Below are 18,208 nucleotides of genomic sequence, written 5' to 3'. Positions count from 1 at the left end.
ACACATGAGGATAGAAGAATAAACAAAAAATATTATTTAGAACTTACAAATACCGCTTGGAAAAATATTAAAATTAGAGCATTGAAAAATAACAGTAAAAAACATTAAATAAAAAATTCAAATAAAATATTACAATTTATAAATTTTTTATTATATGGATGAGAGCATAAACGGTTTTTTTTTTAATTTTAAATTAACTAAAAATAAATAAAATTCACATTATCAAAACAACAAACACAACAAAACTCATTTTTAATAGAAAAAATTACAAAATAATGCTAAAATAAATTTATTTGAAAATTCATTTATTCTTTTAATAGAATAAATTACAAAATAGTACTAAATAAATGCATTCAATTTTTTAATAGAAAAAATTCCAAAAAAATCCATTTTTTTTAACTTATGTTTTTTAATAAATGAAATTGCAAAGCAATATTAAAATAAATTTCTGAAAAAAATTGTTTAACAAACTTCAATAAATTACGGAAGGTATTAATAATACGATTTTTCAATAACATAAATAGATTAGATTAATTAGATTTGTGGGGGGTTGGACAAGTCCAAGCACTCAGTCAGTAGGCCATTGTACTACACCCGGGTAGATATCAGTAGAAAGAATAGAGATAGGAAGGATAAAAAGTGGATGGTAAAACGGATTAATTAGTTTGACACAAATCTCTTGGATTCATTGATGAATTTTAAGAGATCCGGAAGAGAAAGATTATGAACTTTGTCCATACTAAGTATATAGCAACCCAATATCCTAAGTCTGATTCTGGAAAATGCAGGACAGCTACAGAGAAAATGCTCTGCAGTGTCGTCATTCTCAAGACAGGATAGGCATATCGGGCTGTCTACGACCCTCATGGTAGCCATATGCTGACCACAGACGTTGTGCCCTGTGATTACACCCATCAATACTCTCAGGTCCTTTCTGCTGAGTTTTAGGAGAAAGGTCACTATTTTCCTGTTTGGTTCTTTCACAAAGCACTTGGCTTTACACGAGTTCACCTCAAACCAAAGACCTCTGTGGGTAGACCTCATGAAGTCGTCAATGCATAGTTGAATCGAGGCGGAATTGACACCTAGAAAGGCTTCAGGGCCTAGTGGCATACTTGCAGAGGCTTCATTTGCCAATTTATCAGCTAACTCGTTCCCTGTAATACCACAATGTCCAGGCACCCAAATAAGACTAACTTTGTTGTGTTTTACAACACTGTTCAAATGAATTTCAATATTAAATTTTATTTCTTAATAAATTTTCCGCTAAATGGAAAAAAATTAAGTAGTATTATTCGTTTAAACATTAAGACGAAAAATTAATCAAGCAATCAAGAAATAAATTACAGCATTGACAAAATATAGCTGATATAATAAAAAAAGTTTTTATTATAATTAGATTTCTAATTTTGTAATAAAATTTCCAATAACAAATAATACTTATAATTTTTTTTTTCATTTCGTAAAAAACGTATTTAAAAACAAAATTGGATGATTAATTTTGTGCCACTCTGTATTAAATACTAATGGAAAATAAAAAAAAGTATGTATTCGGAGCACTGAACCTTCGAATATTAAAAAATAATAAAAAAATATATTTGAAAAACATAAAGAATCAATGATAGATTTGAAGACATAGATTTACAACTAAAAGAGAATAACAGTATAGAACTTCTAATAAAAATAATAGAAAATACCCCAAAACAAAACTTAATTCGTAACCAACTAAGAATAGCATTTTATTGCTATTATTATTTTTTTAACTTCTTATTTTTGTTTTCCTGAAACGTTCTTAGCATAAAAAATTACCATCACTTTGAAAAAAAAAAAACTTATACGATTTGTTGCTGTTAACTATTGGCCATGGCAGTTTTGTTTTAATGGTCAAAACTTATGTAGTAAAGTTTTTACAGTAAAAATTATAAGAAACTAAATTCTACTGTTTTGAATATTTTTGTGATTTAGTTATCTTTGAAAATTGAAAAATAGTTATTTACATATCAAATTATCCAATTTAAAAATAAAACAAATTTGCTTTTAATACTGTTAACTTGCCTCCCGTTCTTTTGCTGCACAAAAAGCAGTTACTCTGCCTCCAAATGTTTTTGCACTTCACTTGTTTCATTGATTTTTCTTGTTGTTTTAATTTTTTCTCTCGCCGAACAGTGTCAGCTTCGCTGCAAATTGTGGTCACAACAGTCCTCGTGTTTTTGTATTTTGTTCTTGTTCGCTATTCGTTGTCATTTGTCTCTGCACTTCGCCTCGTCAGTATCACATATTCACTCACACATCAACACTGTGTTCGGTTTGGCTGTGTGTTTCAGTGGCATAACATTAGCCTTGGAAAGGACATTCGCGTTTTTTGCTCACTCACTCACTAACTCTTCACACTCCGCTCGACATTCGCCACTTGTCATTCTCCACCCCCTTTCTCTGCTCCCTGCCACCATTCATTGCACTTTCACTTGATTCTCGCTTTTTACTTCGCTTCATTTTGTTTTTGTTGCGCTGCAGTTGCTGCATTTAATTTGCTGTTATTCATATTTCATGTCATTGTTGTTGGTGTTGATGTGGTGGTTGTTGTTGCTGGCGATTGAATGTGTTGATTGGCCGCCGCCCATTTAACGCTGCCCCACCGAGATGGGTGGTACCCATAAAAACAAAATTTTTTTAACTGCACATTTTCCGGTTTTCGACGTTTCTTCCATTTTGTACTATGTAAAAATGTATATTTTTTACTGACTTCCCAAAGTTGTGAGCTAACGCGATGCGATTATTTGTATTGTATAGGTATTTTTTTACGACTGCCACTTACTTTACGAAATGATGGCTCTGAAAGTAGGCGTGAAAAATCTGAAAGAAAATACAAAATTGAATTTTTATTCTACAATAATTCGAAAAATTAAAATGTGCTTGTGTATAGGCCTCTTTTTTCGCCAAGTCTTAGCAAGTGGCGCATAGATGAAGCAAATGGAGTTATGTCGGCAATGCGGGAAGAGAACTGCCTTAAATTACATGTGCTGGTAAGGTAGTGCGGCCTAATGAGCTATAGCCATACTCGCTAGCGGCGAATCCTACTCGATAATTTTGTTGTTGCTTGCGCACGAAAATTTTTCATCAAGTTAATCAATCATAGAGATAGCGAGCGGGGAAATGGCGAATAGAAGATGCCTCATAATTCGAATCCGCAAAGCCTTGCAAATGTGGTTCAGGTAAGAAAAGAAAATTTACTGAGGAGGTTTTATCTACTGTGCCTAAACTGCTTCTATCGCAATTTTTTTTCTATTAAAATGCTGCCCGAGCAGGCTGAGTAGCAGGAAATTTGCCTGCTGAATATTTCCTTTTTCTAGTTTCTTGAGTATTCATTCTTAATGCCTACGTGAGGTTATTTCCAACCTGAGACTTTTATTGCCCCAGTTCGCTAATACTCTATGTTTCGTTGTTTATATTTCGTTGGGTGCCTAAACGAACGAGCTTTATGCTAAGCAATGCTTGGTTTTTTTTTTGTCAAAATAGAGTTCATGCATCGTCTTCGATACCCGTTCTCCCATGTACACAGTGGGGCAGATTAGCTAACGTGACTGACTTATGCAGACCAGGAACAGGCCGCGTAATTGCCACACTTTTTGCTGATGCTTATGGCTGGCTCCTCAGTAGCTGCGTCGCTTTATCAAATCTTTTGCACAATTTTTTTTTACCGCTTTTGTTGTATTTGTACTTTTGGCAAACCCTGTTGAAGTGACTGACCATATAGGAAGTCGGCTCATTCTGGTAACGTAGCACCGTCGTTTTGTAGGCGCCTTCCTTGCGTGCAAGTCGATAAAAAGATTTATTTTGGTTTTGTAGGCATTGTGACGATCGTGTGGCAAGATTTTTAGTCAGTCTCTTTGTTTTTTTCCGTAAATTTTTAATGTAATTTATGTGATTCATTCACTTCAGCATTACCCTCCAAGTACGTACGTAACTTTTTCCACTACCGTTCTTCCATTTCATTACATAAAATGCTTTTGTGTTTGCACTTTTTGTTTTGTCATTTCTTTGCTTTTGCTCTACAAACTTTTTTGCTCATTTAGCACTTTCTTCTTCCTCCCCCACTCACTACTTGTTCGCATTCCTACGTGTCCTTGCTTTTCTTTTCGGTATTGTACGCGACTGCATAGTAAAATTTTACGTCAAGTTAATAAAATTTTAAGAGCATGCAATTTTCGGCACCTTCGCTACTTCACCTCATTCCGCTTGCCATACTTTCAGCAGTCGTAGAGCGATGACACTTCTCGCGGCTCCTCCTCATTCGTACACATTGTCCTCGAAGTGTTGTGCAGGTATTGGTGGAATGTCGAAGTAGAAAAACTTTAAAATTTAAAGAAAGCTTCTCTGTTTTTTACTACTTGCAACAACATTTTTCTTTTATGTAGAAAAGTATTATGTACGAAATCTCATTACATTTGCAAGTGTGGCGAAAGCCAGAGTGTAGGGGTGAATATGTTGCCTACTGTAATGACTAGGGCAACCAGAAATATGCTGGAAAAATAAGTCAAGTCAAGTGCTTTAAATTCAGCATTCACGGCGCTTCCATGGTTACAAATCGAGCGGAAACCCTTTCCGGATCATTCATTTTCAGTGTTCAATACGCTGAAACCCTCCTCATATTCAAATTTTAGTCAAGGATACTTTATATGCTGCCAGATAAGTCGCTTTGATCTCAAGCAAATGTTTCACGGCCACACGTCGGCCAGTTAGTACAATTTCTTCGACTTTTTTACGGTATACTTAGTATGACACGTAAATGGACGCCCGGCGCGTCTTTAGACTATCTTTCCAGCTTGAATTTCTTAGACCACCTGGCAACTGTAGAAAATGAAATAGCAGAGTCTTTCAATATTTCCACTAGGGTGTTAGTTTTCATTGGACCAAATTGCACTGCCGCCTCTGTGCTAATGTATGCCTGTGTTCAGGTTTTTCGAGAGCTGCACATTTACACCTGCTCACTTTTGAGCAGCTACTCAACTTTTGCATGAGCTACACCTTCACAGATAATTTGCTGTGGTGTTTCATCGCAAAACTCATACACTTGTTTCTACTAGTCCTAGTCCTAGTTTTCTGAAAGGACTTCCATACCGAGATAAGTGGACTTTGGTAAGCCCACAAAGGAGTTCTTGTTCATGGAATTTCAATGCAGTGCCTAATTTCGCTAGGCAGTCCGTCTGTTGGCTGCCGTCACGGCCTTCACGTCCTGGTACCCAGTGAAGCAAGACGGTGGTGCTTGTTCACAGGGTATTGAGGAAAGTGAGCCATTCCTCAATTGGTTTTAATGCTAGTTTGTGACTACTGCGTCCATAAGACAGTCTGGCTGCCTCACAAAATATGGAGGCCTCCACCAAGTCGACATTCATTTCTTTTGTAGGCAATTTTGAAGGCAGAAGTACTTAATAACGCACATTTGTATGAGTGTGCGAGTGTATTCTTAATTTACCATTAATTTGCGTTTCCTTCTATTCATCTAAATGGCCTATCGCCGCTTGCCTGTCACTCCTTGCTTGCGTTTTTTCAGCTCATCGCTCGATCAGCACACATTTATTGAAATCGTTCAACAGTGTTTTATGCGAGTACGTATGTATGTGTGTAATTACATATACCACATATGAATGTGTTGTATACTTCTTGTTGCATTCACCTAATGAATTCTCCTTTCTTTTGCTTTGGACATCATCTTTCTGCCATTTGCCGCATTCACAGTTGCTTGAGGATATTTGGCAGGCGCTTCAAGATACAGTCGCACAATATTTGCTTGCAACAGACTCGTACATATGTAAAGCTATGTGGCGTGCACAAATTTGCTCGCTGTTTGATTTTTAGCTGAACTCTTCCGTTCCCCTTCCTTTTGGTCACCTGTCATACCTCGCTTCGTACCTGTCTGCTGTGTGCTCTCTTACCTCTTCTTGACCAACTAAGTAGCAGCACGTGTTGTTGTTGTTTTTATAGTGTATTGCATGTTTTTGTGCCTTTTATGTGGCCTAAATTTTGTTGTATGCGCCAAGACAAGTTGAATGAAAATATTAACATTCGTTGCGCTTTACTGTCGCTTTTTATTTCGTATTTTTGCAAACATTTTTGTAACTGCTGCTACTGTTGTTATTGTTGTTGCCATTGTGCTTTACTTCATTTATTATTAAATGTGTTGTTGTAGAGTTTGCTTCTATGCTACTCTCATATGAATAATGTGTATACAACTTTGTTGCATTTGTTGTTTTTGGTTCTGCATAAAATTAAACTTTTTTTTGGATTTTTCATTATTGTTTTTTGCTGATTTTTTGTTGCAATGCGCCAGCTAGAATTTATTTATGCTGCGCAATTTGATTTTTCCAGTAAAGTTTCCACCGCTGTTCTCATTTTGGATCACCTGGCAATTTGTTCTGCACTTCTTCCACTGACGAGACAGGCGGCGCCTTAATGGGACTAGTCGAGTCTGTGTCAATCGACCTTTTTTAAGATATTTTTAGTTTGAGATGAGTTGTAGGTCGAAAAGTTCTCCAGCAACAGATTTAAGTTAAACTCTTTAAATCCAAAAAAACGAAAAATTCTCAGATGGTTCAACGCGCCTCTAAAAAGTTATAAGGCGGGAATGAAGCTCTTTACAACAAAAAAAATCGCATAATCAGCAGTGCGTCAAAAATGCTCTCGGTGCTCTTTGTAAATAATAAGAAATATTCAGATCTCCACTTAGTACAATACAATTTCAATATTTACACAGCAACCCGAACTAGGCGCATTTTCTGAGTCAAGCTGTTGTTATTGTACCAGCAAAAAACATTCTAAACAAATTCTCGGATTGTGCGCTTGAAGTGGCAGTGTTCGACCGAATATAAATCTAGATCATTCCAGTATGGTAGACTCGACTGCTCTGGGAGCGACCTGAAAAATCGGTAGACTACTTTGATAACCAAAGTTCTTGTCACAATTCCGCACTCCACAGTGACGAGGGTGCGAGGCCTCTGTGGCCTCTTAAATTAGAAATTCATGTTTTATGATTCCAAACTCGTTAAAGAGGTACTAATGCAGGAGGCATCTTAGTGTAAAAACACTAACGAAGAGGTTGAATTGGTTGCCGGCAAGTATTCTATGTTGGAAATTATTGCAAAAAACTGCAGATTGTAGACGGAGTGGTCCTTTAGTCAGCTCAGCAAGCACTACTCTATTTAAAGCGGCACTGCTTCCATGTTCTATTGTGGATTGGCGGTTGTTGTTGTTGCACGCGCATAAATGCATAGCTTGTGAATACTGCTGGAGTGACAGTCCTTTGTCGAATTTAAAAACAGGTCACTCCGGTAATGTTGAACCTAACACCGAAGCGATCGGGGGAGACCGAAGGAGTTGCTTTTAGCCAAAACTCTTAGTAATGAACCACCATTAGTCTTAGCTTAAACAGTTGCAGTGCTGTACGATTCCCGAGCCTGGTTTTAAGACATCTTACTTTCTTGGTGTCTCTATATGAATGGAGTGTACTCTCTGCACGGCTACTCTGGATTTTTCCGGACAATTGACAGACAATGAATTGCCTTCACGTCTTCTTACTCCGTAAATTAAGATGTGCTATACACTTTTTGTTGGTTATCGCCGTAAAGAAACTCTGTTATTATCTTAGTGTATCCCACTGCGTATTTCTAACCTCGCCCCTGGGTTAATGAACTGAAACATTCCAACTATAGATTTGTTACATTTTATCCGCGTATGTGGGTCCGATATTCAGTGGGGAGACTTCTTACTGCGCCAACTCAATAGCGGCCCTCCAAGTAAGTCTGAGTTTGTATTCTGTTTTTTGTATTTTAGTTAAAGCTTTTGCACAACCAACTGCGTTAGTGTATACTTCTTTAGCTTTGCAATGAATTACCCCATTAACGGAGTAACGCTACCTAACGCAAATATTACACTTTGACCTTCCATTCTACTTACACTTCTATTCACTTTTCAAGAATTCGCCTGCGAATTTCCCTTCTTAAAAAGGCAAATCATGAATTTGTGTAGTTTAAACGGCACGTCAATGACATTCTCTCTATAAAATCATCGACGATTCTCGAACTGCTTGTTTGTGGCACAAAATTGCATTCGCTTTGCCAATCATCATCGATAGCCCCAACGCAATACGAACTCATATTTATATTCGCATGGAATGGCAAATGAAATCGAAATTGAAACTGGCAACAATGGATTTTCTGTTTTCTGTTGTTCTTGTTGTTCTTGTTATGCATGCGTGCCACTTGACGTTGCTTTTCGATGGAATTCGAGAGGCAAACAATAAATAACGCAGCAACAGCAATGCGTCTAAAGCCAGAGGAGCACAAAAGACAGTAGGAGAAGAGGAGGGGAGGTGGGCAATTGCCTGAGCAGTGGATAAAACAGTAACAGAGTAGAAGTAACAAGTAGTGGGACTGTGTGGTAGACTGCTCTGCATGGAAATGTCCTAGTCGGTTGGTCAGAATAGCAGCCGAGCAAAGCTAACATGCACACATACGAGTATTGCCACTTGAAGTCACCGAAAGCCAATTTTGTACTGCTACTATCCAACATAAATTGAAAATTTTTGTGACTACCGAACATTTCAGCAACTCGTTATTGCTTGCTTGTCAGGCATCCATTTACGCATCAGACAAGATTCTCGAATCTAAAAATCTTTCTGTAGTTTCAACTTTGTTTTCGTTAGCTACAGCAAATTCTATGGACACTAAAATATTCCTTTCGTCTCACATTTCTATGAGGTGGGCTCCAGTACTCATACACTGCAGTGAAGAGCCAAGCCAAACTACCTGAACGGGTGTGCTTCATGGAAAAAGTCATACTAACGCCAGCAACAGTAGAATTGCGCAAACTTATTGCAAAATATTCTGTTAGAGCTCGTCACACAGAGGTAATTTTTATCATAAATTGGGCTTTTCTTTTTTAACACACTTTTATTAGGTCGGGTTGTATGTATGTATGTAACGGAATCTTTGAGCTTAATTTTCACTGGCTTCTAAAAATCTGATTGACTTGAAATTTTGCACACCTATCAAGGACCGATGACAATGCGATAATTTGATAAAAGTTTTCCATTATCCTTATTAGGATTGCCAGGATTAATATTTTCTTTTTTTTACTGTGGGCAAAAAGTAAGGTGAATTTGGTTGTAAAATGAAAAATCTTTATTTATTCTTGTAAATCAGTTTCTCAGGCTCCCTCCACGAAATAAGTTCTTCATCCCGATTACTTCTTTATCACGGCCGATAACTGCATAGTTTTAGACTCACAGTCGATAAGAAAGGAATTAAATATAACACGAATATATCAAATCATTTATTCACTGACTGCAATGATATCAATAATTTTCATTCATAATAAAAAATAGTTTAAAAAAAACTAAAAAACACGCTTTTTTGTTAATCGAACTAAAAAGTAGAAAATAAAAAGTAGTTTAAAAAAACTAAAAAAACACGCTTTTATTGCTCATCGAACTAAAAAGTAGAAAATAAATTTTAATGATAAAGAGACCTATAATGAAGTAATAGCAAATCGAACGATCAGTCATAGTCAACTACCTCAGAACAAAATTATAACAAAAATTAAGATACAAATAGAGTACTTCTGTACTTAGGTAGTTGCCAATAGAATAATTGTAATATTTAATTACTATATCAAGCATCCCACGCTTTTAACTCTAATTTGAATGACTCTATTTGTATCTTAATTTTTGTTATAATTCTGTTCTGAGGTAGTTGACTATGACTGATCGGTCGATTTGCTATTACTTCGTTATAGGCCCCTTTGTCATTAAAATTTATTTTTTACTTTTTAGTTCGATTAGCAATAAAAGCGTGTTTTTTAGTTTTTTTAAACTATTTTTTATTGATCTCTTATGAAGTACAGGGTGACTAGAAAGGTACTAGCTTAAAAATACCACATTCAATTTGCCCTGCCATATAATATTTTAACGAAAAATAAAATATTTTTCAAGTTTGCATTTAGTGATTTTTAATTACTTTTTGAACTCCCCCAAAACTGGTGATTTCCATCATAAATAGGACTAGAGATTTCTACGCCAATTATGAATAACTTTTTTAAATCCTCTAAAATTGGTGATTCCTGCTACAAATTGGTATACTTCAAGTCTGATCTATTATGAACTATTGGTTTCAGTTATACTAGTGATAGGGTGCCGAGAAATGTACTGGTTCAAAAATATGCAAAACGTGATTCTTACCACAAATGAGACTAAATTATTTTTTGGTTTATTATGAACTAGTTCATGAACTAGTTTCAGTCACACTAGTGCAAGTGTGACTTGAAATGCACTAGTTGCAATTTGTTCAATTATATAACGAATAGTAAATCATTTTCAGCGTTCATTTAAAAATTTTAAATACATGTGAAAAAGACTGTGTGCTAGCATTGAAATAACATAGGGGACGAACCACTCCAGCTGCAAAACAAACTGGTACTAAAGCAGTTCAGCACCAGTTGGTTTGACTATCTTGCAGTCAAGGTCAAAACGGTTACTCTTTATTTACTGCAAAATGTTGCTGACGTGTGAAGTTTATATAGCTCCTTTTGCTGGAATGACTGAAGGTGGTACTGAAGAGCATAATAACGTTAGTAGACGCGTCTACCCGGGTGTTCAGTCCCTCACTTCAGTTCTTCGGGTTTCAGGGTTGGATCTGTTATCCATTCATTAGCTTCTGTTACTGTTTTTTATGTCTTAGGAGACCTTTTCACTTTTCACGGGCAGCTATTTGTGCTACTAATCTGGCCAAGCAATTTTCAGTTGGTGTCTATCCGCCGAACCGCTTCAAATTAGGCTTGTACTTATGTCTCTAAGACACTTTCATGATAGCTAAGGCAGTCGTCTCGTTCGAACTTGTACTTTGGTTCTAGCATCAAAGATGGTTGCGGATAAGTCCGAGGCAGATGTCTGAGAATGCTGTTATTGTTGTAGAAGCTCCCTAAATGCTGCTCAGTCTACGCCGCTCTTGATTCGATGCGTTTGGATGAATGTTAGGTCGGAAACAACCTTGGAAATCATGTCTTTGGCGATATCAACACGGCCCCTTTTTTGCATGAAATTCAGGTTCTATGGGACTTCGCATCATTAAGTACAATGACCTGAACGGATCCATAAGCAAAGGGCAAGTGCTGATGGTTAATTTGCTGTTATCGATCGACTTTTCTTTCACTTTATTGATGTTTCCGTCAGTTTTCGATGTCGACGGGCTGCCACTACTTTCGTCATCCTCGATGGACTCACGATCTCTTCTGAAGTGTTCATGCCCTAAGTAAACGGCTGTTTTTTGTAGAGTCATAACCGAAACAGCTTCTCAACATTTTTAAGATTTTCGCGTCTTTGAGTCGATTTTTAACGTAAATCTAATAAAAGGTTTTCCAATAAGAGGTGTTATTTTGATATTGAAAGAAAAATGTTTTTTTTTAATATAAATGCTCGGATGTTTATTTCATTATAAAGAGGAAGGTATGCCGTTAATAGTGGAAAATGGCATCAGGCAAATGACCACCACGGCGGCCGTAGCCGAATGGGTTGGTGCGTGACTACCATTCGTAATTCACAGAGAGAACGTAGGTTCGAATCTCGGTGAAACATCAAAATTAAGAAAAACATTTTTCTAATAGGGGTCGCCCCTTGGCAGGCAATGGCAAATCTCCGAATGTATTTCTGCCATGAAAAAGCTCCTCATAAAAAAAAAAATAATATATATCTGCCGTTCGGAGTCGGGTTGAATCTGTAGGTCCCTCCATTTGTGGAACAACATCAAGACGCACACCACAAATAGGATGAGGGGCTCGGCCAAACACCCAAAAAGGGTGTACGCGCCAATTATATATATATAAATGACCACCACGCCCACGCTTACAGGACAATATCATTTCCATGAAATTTTTCATAACCGATTTGTAAAGTGGCTGCCCTATGTCCTCGATAGCCTCACGCATTCCATCTTTGAGGTCTTGAATCGAACCTGGGCGGTTGGCGTAGTGGCCCCAAAGAAAAAAAGTCACAAGGTGTCAAATCAAAAGATCTCGGTGGCCAATTGTGATCACCTTTTCAAGAGATAACACGGTCCGGGAACTCTTCCCTCTCACGTAATCCATTCACCAACAACACCCGTTATTGGAAGACCCTATACAAACTCGTTTTCTTAAATTTGGATCAATTTTTAAAACTGTAAAAAATGGAGGCCACGTGCGGAGGTAGTAACTTTTAGAAATATGCAGCAATGGCGATAAAATTTTGGTATAACTGTTAATCACAGCTGTGACAACCTAACAAAACCAAATTCGGGGTGCAAATAGCAAAACTCGCAGCCTTCTGCAATCAGGCTTGGCACTAGTTCTTTGCGCTTTTGTACATTACAGTTTTTCACTTCATTTAGCCTTAGTATAAACATATATTACAATACATTAATAAACATACAAATATTTATGCGTATATCCTACAGTGGCTACAATAAGTCAGTAGACCTACTTCAAAAACCACTATAAAACAGCTCACCTAAGCGTAGCTGACAACAAACAACCAGTTGGCTGGTCAGTCGGTCATTCGAGCATTCTTTGTCTCAGTCAAGTCGTCGATTCGTTTCGATTGGCCTGAAAGTGCCAATTTTCGTTGCGCCTTTGGATATCGAAGGTGAGGTTCACATACATATATACACATATGTATATCACCTGCCATTCAATCTGTATATTGCTTAGTTATTGTTGTTGCCTGATATGTTGCCGCAGCCAAAAGCTGTTGACCCAAATTTCTGTGCCTGTTTCTGTGTCTACATCTGTGCCTGCTGCCAAATTGTTGCAATTACACATGATGGCTAATAACAGTGTGGCCGAGTGCTCCTATAGCACGAAGCAGGGACAAGGCACGAAGCAGGGGAAGGCGAGAATTGTAATGGATAAGTCTGTTTGTGTGTGGGTACAGACCTAGGAGGAGCATGTGGACCAGAAAGGATAATACGGCTAAGACCATCAAAGACCGCAACAGTAAAGGAGACGTACATATGTATGAGCTTATTCAACGTATGTGTGCGTTGTGCAAGAGTGTTGGGTAACCACAGCATACGTGCGTGTCCTTGACGCACACAAGCGCACCTAGTGGCAGTCATGCTTCATGTATGTCTGTATGTATGCATGCATGTGCGTATGTACACGTACGTCGCAGTACCACTTGAAAGCGCAATGCCAAACAACAACATAAACGGCAACATTGCACGCACGTGCCAGCACTTGGCGTGTATTGCAATAATATTATGTATCATCATCAGCAGCAACAACAATGCGCGTACATATTATTATTGCGATTATCGGTTAGTGCGTCAAGTGTTCCATATGTGGCGACAGCAGGCAGGCAGGTGGGCAAAGCGTTGCATATTCATGCGGGTCTACGCACATTCAGCAGCATCATGCCACAATTTTTATTGTTGTAGCTATGGAGTGCACTAAATCATTTTATGTACCTCATGAAAATGTAATAAATTTAATTTGCTGCTGTCCAAAAAGAGGAGGTGCGTTCATTAAGGCTGCCATAGGTTAGCTAATAGGAGCTTCTTCCACAAACTAAAAGTGAGTCACGCTTAAATCTACTAAAGCAGTATACATTTTCAATAGCTATTTTTTGTGTATTAAACAAACCGCTGTGTTTGCTTTAAGCGGCGTTTCATTTACTCTTGCAAAATTCAAATTCTCCACTCATCTGAGCCAGAAGTGCTGCAGTGGTTGGATGCAAGATCTCACACAGAAAGGTGGCTTTCATTCATAGCAGTTCTTCACTCGGAGGCGATGGCAGTGGTGCACCTGAAGACACCTTTTGCTCTTCTATGGGCACGTTTTTCGAGTCCTTTTGATTCTCAGTTGTGTGAGCTCCTCATGTCGTAATGGACGTATGAGTGACATCCTCTGTCTGCGGAAAGCTAGGACTCTAGTCAGATTGACTATACCTTTGGAGTCATGTTTACCTTTTTAGCGACAAACCAGATAATGTGAAATGTTCGCTGATTGTTGAAGACTGCTTCTGCACTGGGGTTTGCACCTCTTTTCAAAATTTTGGTATATATGACAATTTCAAAAGTGGGTCAAAGTGGAGAGTAGTTTTTTGCAATTGTGGTTACAAAACCCTGCCAAACGGGCGTCGTCGGACGAAGTGCCAATCAAATGGCGAAAGAACTGAAAATATCTGACTGTAGCATCCGCGGCATTCTGAAATATTATCTCAAATTCAAGCCTTCCAAGATTCAAAAGGCATATGATCTCACACCAAAGCAGCAACAAGTCAGACTTGGGAGAGCAAAGGAGTTGCTTGGCTTGGCCGAAAGCGGTGAACTTCCGAACATTGTGTTTTCTGATGAGAAAATTTTTCAAATTGACCAATTTGTACACTCCCAAAACGATAGAGTTTATTCGACCGACCGTTCATACAAGAACTTAAGTCATCAATTGGACACCAGGAGGTAGCACTCGCCATAGGTAATGGTTTGGGCCGCTGTAAACGCAGATGGGCGCTCTCCAATCGTTTTCATCGAGCCTGGCGTCAAGATAAATGCGAAATATTACTCTGCAGGTTGCTTTGAAGTCATGGGCAGACAAATATTTCGGTGGCAGACCAGGGACGTTTCAACAGGACTTGGCACCGTCTCACAAAGCTCGAGTGAACCAAGAATGGCTAAAAAACAACGTTCAGAACTTCATAAGGCCCACACAATAGCTCTCAAATTCACCAGACGCGAATCCGACGCATTATTCTCTTTGAGCCATTTGTGAGAGCAAGGTCCAAACTAAAAGTCTCGAGGCGCTGAAAAATGCCATTGACCACAAGTGTGCCAAAATACCTGCAAGTCACGTTCGGGCAGCTTGCGATTCGTTTCTGGACCATTTCAAGGCCATAGTCAAGGCAAAAGGTGGCCATATCGAGCAAATGTAAATTGATTCTTAATTTTGTATTACTTTCACACATTTTTTACTTAGAATTGAATAAAACTCTTGAACCCATCAAAGCTTTTAAGGTGGGGATTTGACGGCGGCGCTGCTTTCACATATCCCAAATTGCGGGACCGAATTATTGATAGCGTACTTAGCTCGGCCACAGTAGTCGAGGGAATTTGCGCACGCCTCGGGCTGGCAACAATTTTAGGCCTAGGGTAATCTCAACTTTCCACTGTGCTGAGAGTTCTTACTTGAGTTCTTACATTTGGCGTCCTCAAATTTCTTAATCTTCATTGAGGAAATTTTGGACGTGGGAAAAGGCTGATTTTTTTTGGATGAGGTTAACTTTGCTGTTCAACAGTGATCCCAAGGGGGCAATGGAGCTGCCGTCTTGGATTTTTAGGGATCAGTAGTTAACCTTGCCACAAGGTTTGGCGAGTTGTAGCCGATCTTCTAATCTTCAATGTGGAGAGAAATGCAAAATCAAAGTAGCCAAGCTGCGATTTGCAGAACTCTAGGCAGTGTTACAGAACGCGCTTCAGCTAAGCTGCTATTCATTGCCGATTTGGAAAGTATTTTAACCTTTCATACCAAATTTGAGTTTTCGAGCGTAGCGTTTGCAGTAACGTGTTTTCATATTATTGCATTATTTTCTTGCTATTTCGTGTGCTGTGTTTTTCTTCTCTTCACGTTTTTGTTGCCTCTGATTGCTTTATTGAGTTTTATACCTTTCTACTGCTGGTTGTTGTTGTTGTAGTTGCTGCTGTTGCTCAGATATTTACGACGCACTTGTCACATCATGCCAGCGTTTCACTTTCAAGTGGCCGTGACCACACCGCCACACACACACACACACACACACGCACGCATTTCCATTGAAGCACTAAGGATCTGCATCTGACAGCCTGTTTGCTACCATAAAGTGGATTTTTCAATTTCCAACTCCGCTGCCTCGGTTGACTTCTCATTTTTTCGGTTACTCGTTGTTTGGGTGTTGTTTACTTTGAGTTTTTGTTGTTGGCTTATGGTGAAAATTCGTTGCTGCAAGCACTCAATACGGGTATGCATGTGAGGAAAGTGAGTACAGCCACCTAACACATACATACACATCACTTCGATTTGACCTTGCAACACACATACGAAAACACACGCACTCATATGCACCTGCTACTATATGCGTACATGCAGATAACAATTCGGTTCAGCCATGCAGCCATGCTGAGTTGCATGACAATTTATGCACATCTATACACACATTCATACATATATGTGCGCACACATTTCCATATGTATTTATGCATGCATGTATGTAGGATGAATATTCTCTTGTTTAATCCGTTGCAGGCCAAATTTTGCGGCTGCTCGGTCTGTTTATTTGCCTCGCCGTCGCACAATTGAATTTTCCATGCAACACTTGCCATTGCATATGCAACACCCACACTCACAATCATATATGTAAACACATACAAATTTATTTACGGGCATATGCGTGCAACGGGCTCGCATCACAGCAAATCCGGTTTTCATTTGAAAATTCATTTATTTTCCGCACAGCCCGCGGAGAGCTCACCGGACGCCACCCCCTACTCGTCGCTGCTTTAAGGCCTAAGCTGCCAGCCATTGATGCTACAAAATACAACATGCATTGGCATTCAGGCGACCTTGCAACAAGCACACACCAACACATGCCACATTCCCCAACAGCCAGAATGTCCACCGAAATTTGTCGAATTTGCTTTTTTTTTCTTTATTTTCGTTACATCATATTGCCAATGTTGTTGTTGTCATTGGCGCCTAATGCCTTTTGGGCAAAACGACATTTCGTTGCATATTTACTGCTGCCATATTGTTTTTCTTTCCTGTTATTACGTTTAAATTGGCCTAAAATACAAGCATATTAACACGTACACGAACACTCACACATACATACACATCGGAGTATGTTCGACAATCCATTTTCATTTCCAATTCCATTTGAATTTTGTTTTCGTATTTGTTTGTGGTTTCATATCGGATTTCACACACTTGTTTTTGTTTTTCGTTGCTGTTGTTGTTGCTGCCTTTGCTCTTGTTTGTGTTTTGTTTAGTTTTTGTTGCAATTAGCAAATGTAATTGAAAGTGATTTGAAAATCATTTTCACTTTTCCTTTTCATTTTTTTTTTGGTTGTTCATTTTGAATAACGGTGATAACTACAAACTAAATCCACTCGGGCCATTTGCTCGATATTTGTGTTTTGGTTGTATGGCAAATTGGTGTCACATGTAGTGTGCTTTTAGGCGCTAGGATTGTTATGGCTGCATTTTGTTGAAATGAAACTTTCGAAAGAAAATAATCTCTTTTTTTTTAATATTTCAAGGTTTATTTTAAAAATTAATTTGAATTTGTGTGTTTTTGGGATTTGGCTGAGGATTGGCAGCTTTTTTTCCCAGCCCATTTTATTAATATGAAATTAGAAATTTGTTGAATGCAACTCTTATTTGTCTATTTTTACTTGCCGTTTTCAAGCCTAATACTAATTCTTGAAATTAAATGACTTTTCGTTAGCTTTCAGAGCTTTGTATAGCAGGCGAGATTTACAAACAGATTTCTTTTTTCATGTTCATTATTTCTTGAATTTTTCTTGTAACAATAACTGTAACTAACAACAAGAACTCTTATGTACCAGAGTAATATGTGCCTTGCCTGCGCTGGGAAACTTTCCATACTCATTTTGAACCGCTCTAAAACAATAAAAGCTAAGTGGAGCTTTTGAAATAGAGAGCTTTTAAGTTCAAAATGAAAGCCAATGGGAAGCTTAAAAACACGCTTATATATTTTTTCAAATTTTTTTTGTTTTTCTTTATACTTAAAAACATTAAACATTTTTTTTGTATTTAAAAAACATTAAATTAAAATTTAAAATGGTTAACAAGTGCATTTAATATTCTGCTGTAAAAAAAACTCCGCAAGCGCGAATAGTGGATGAGTGCCGTTAGTCCAAAATCGAGCATTTCTAAGGGAATTCGAGAGAAAGCTAGTCTTAAGCTGAAACCATTAAAGCTTTCTTCGAACTCTTCAGTTTGCGATGGTTTAAGTAGAGTTCCGATAGTTTAAGATTTTGAGTCTTTACGGCGGAAAGTAGTGTAAAACGTAAATTAATATTACTTTTGCTTGTATGAGGAATCGGGAAAAGCTTTTTGGTAGTTTTTTAGTTTGCGTCGAGTTCTGCCTGGCCTAAAATTTTTAATAGTATCCGTTTTAAGTTTTTATGAGAAA

This window comes from Anastrepha ludens, chromosome 3 (assembly GCF_028408465.1).
Source record: "Anastrepha ludens isolate Willacy chromosome 3, idAnaLude1.1, whole genome shotgun sequence".
Taxonomy (NCBI): Eukaryota; Metazoa; Arthropoda; class Insecta; order Diptera; family Tephritidae; genus Anastrepha; species Anastrepha ludens.
The sequence above is the reverse complement of the archived record's forward strand: the minus strand, read 5'-3'. Positions refer to the sequence as shown.